This window comes from Lycium barbarum, chromosome 1 (assembly GCF_019175385.1).
Source record: "Lycium barbarum isolate Lr01 chromosome 1, ASM1917538v2, whole genome shotgun sequence".
Lineage (NCBI taxonomy): Eukaryota > Viridiplantae > Streptophyta > Magnoliopsida > Solanales > Solanaceae > Lycium > Lycium barbarum.
The window spans coordinates 108,025,010-108,028,286 of record NC_083337.1 but is presented as its reverse complement, the minus strand read 5'-3'; the positions used below and the strand labels follow the sequence as shown (position 1 = coordinate 108,028,286).

Sequence of the window (3,277 nt, the reverse complement as noted above, 5' to 3'; positions counted from 1 at the left end):
TCAAATCCTTGCCAATATACTCTATACGATAATAAGGTCCGCGTCAATATCTAGCTCTTGAGTAACATACATCATTCTTTTTCCTCTTCTAACCAATCATATCCCTTTTTAATATTCAAAACAATAATTATCCTTGGTGAATCTTACATTCCATATCCTATCCTCTTTAGACACTAAGCTTCATCATCCTATAACTTATACTCTTTTGCGTTTCCATAATTCCTATTTTATCTCTTTCTGCTCGCAAATCGTTAGCATATTTCCACTCAAAGGTCATATTTAAATACGTATGTATCCTTTCCGCATCTTATCTCGAGGGAAATTTACAACTCCCATCTAATCATATCTGTCACGACCCAGCCCCGTGGGCCGCGACTGGTGCCCTACTTGGACACCCAAACGGACATACAACCCAAATCGTCATATTATAGCTTAACTCAGATTGCTTATTCATCATTTTAAACAAAACTGAAAATAAATAATATCTTAAGCGGTCGCGTATACAGAATATCATATCAAGTCAAACGGGTCGGCGGAATATACATCGCCGTACATATGCACATATACAAATATACAGGCCATTTTGGCTGTATCCAAATCTGATAGGTTGGCGGAATGTACATTGCCAGATACATATACGTGTGGAGAGAAATGGGCCGTTTTGGCCATACTAGCAAACGGAACTGTACTAAAACGCAGATCATGCACAAACAAACACACACGTGACCCATGACCCACATATATGACTACAGGCCTCTACAAACCATATCGGAATCATATGACGGGACAGGGCCCCGCCGTACCCCAAATAGTCAAATATACAGAAGCATATGTATGACAAAAAGGGCATATACCAAAGTGTGGGCTCCGAATCAAAATGGAGCACTCTGTAGTAGCAGAATGTGTGGCCTACACTGGCAGATCACGAACCTCGGTACCTGCGGGCATGAAACGCAGCCCCCGAAGAAAGGGGGTCAGTACGAAATATGTACTGAGTATGTAAAGCATAGAGTACAGAAATACAAACCATAACTGACATAAAAAAAGTACCGGGAGACGTTACCGAATCAGTACATCAGAGTCTGTGCTGAAAGCATATGTATATATATATATATCATGCAAGTAAAAATCATGCATAAGGCTAAGGAACGTGGTCACCACTCCGACGCTGGTGCCACACACAGCATAACTCCAGAAGGTTTCAAATCTCCGTACATCTCCGAACATAACATATCACATCATCAAATCATATCATAAGGCATATCACAGCATAACTCCATAAACGGTACCCGGCCCTATGGCGAGGTCTCGGGAACCGTAACACAGCATACGGCCGAATATATCATAGTGCGCACGATCACAAAACCGGCCCGGGAACCGGCGAACGATGTCATAATAGCAGGCATGAGCAGAGTAGTGGGGAAATCATATGCATATACATAATTAAATTCCCAGACTCGACAAATAAGTACGTATACATATATTTTGAGATCAGAAGGTCCAAAGTAAGTATCGAGTCTGTCGGAAGTAGAATACAAAAGATATAAGCCTTTAAATTTACAAACTTTCGAAAATATGCTTCATAAGCCTTTTTCTGAAAATTTGGTATCATTCACATTGGGGAGCTTTCAAATAACTTATGGAGCAAATCAAACGAAGCCACTTGAATATCATTTTTTTATAGCCAGAATCATAAACAAAAGTTCCTTTTTAACATTTTACCAAAGTAAGTCGGATAGGACAAAGAAGGAAGTCTCGGGGCTAGTGGGCCCACCTCGAGTCAACTCGAAGTGGCGGACATAAAACCACAAATATTAGGCTCTATGGAGTCATCCATGAAAGTTTCAAGGCGATCCGATTACGTTTGAGAAAGTTACGAATGTTTGGCCATTTTGCCAACAAAACATAAGAATCATAGTTCAATTACAGTGAATGAATAGTACTCAAAATCAAACTCGGATTTTCATGAACAGAGTTGTCCCCGAGGCTCAAATCTCAACCTAGTATACCTAGGACATGCCAAAAGAAGAAAAGGGATAGCTTTACATACCTTGTCGCTTCTCAAGTTAACCATAACTTAGGTCTTGGACTTCACCAATCTATAAATAATACCAAATATGCCAATAATTAAATTAGGATACTCTTTCAAACCAACCCTTAATTACTTAGAAATCTAACGATATTCGGGCAACATCTTCCCTAAAACATAATAATCCTCGTGATTCCAACTTAGCCAAAATATCAATCACCATACCAACAACAATATCAATAAATACATATCCAAATAGAATCAAATCCATTCTTAAATCACTTTCAAAACAGCCTAATATAAATTCCTATATCGATGCTTGTATACACTTCTTTATTTCCGTATATACATAGTATAACAAAAAAAAACATAACAACAACTACAGTCAATCCCACGATATTCCAGCCCACAAAACAATTTATAACAACCACCAAACAGCCCACATGATAACAATAACAATTTATCCGATTTCCAATATAGTTTTCGTAATTCTTTCATCTAGCAACGTAGATACGACCCGGATAACTCAAATGCATCTAGGAGAGAAGATTTATTACCTTATATGCCAAGATTTAATCCAGTTCCACCTTACTTCATTATGAAGAAAGCCCGGGTTAAACAACGCGATAAAACGGAACAGTGAAATTGAAGTAGAGACAATGAGACCAAAATCCGTACGTTGTTCTTTGAGGAAGATTACGTTCTTCTTCCTTGGAACAAAGAAAACACTCTTGTTTTTGTTTGTTTGCAAGGTTACACGTTATTAACTCTCAAAGAAGTGAAAACATGTTGCTGTAGCTAAAAATACATATACATACTTCAGATGTCATTTAAAGCCAACAATAAAATAGGACATAACTAGTCCTTCTCCATACACGTGTGGGTCTATGGCCCATAACTTGTAATTAAGTATTAAATTGTGCCACCACTTATGTTATGCATGGACACATGTCACCTACTTGTCACCTATCCAGGTGAAAGTTATCCAATAATTTCATTACTTTATTTATTTTCAATACAAACCCCACGCTTAATCAATTATACACATAATTAATTTTTTTGGTCTCAACTCACTTGAATGGTACCTATTTTTAATACTTCATATGCTCATTATTATATTCATGTGATATAGCACTAGCCCATATCCTTGTTTGCACCACATAAAATATTATTTTCAACCATCGTCGTCATACTCTTCCATCTCAAATCATTTTGGGACTTCATTTTATTTTTTGTACACCGAGTTCT

General features: G+C 37.6%; 1 long non-coding RNA gene across 1 annotated transcript; it reads right to left on the bottom strand.

Moving 5' to 3' along the window:
• Window positions 1–494: 494 nt before the first annotated feature.
• On the bottom strand, window positions 495–2,949 carry LOC132644415 (uncharacterized). The gene is made up of 3 exons (XR_009583846.1): window positions 2,587–2,949; window positions 2,051–2,099; window positions 495–938 (listed from the first exon to the last, which is right to left on the bottom strand). It is a non-coding gene; the product is annotated as an uncharacterized LOC132644415 (long non-coding RNA).
• Between the last annotated feature and the right edge of the window lie 328 nt (window positions 2,950–3,277).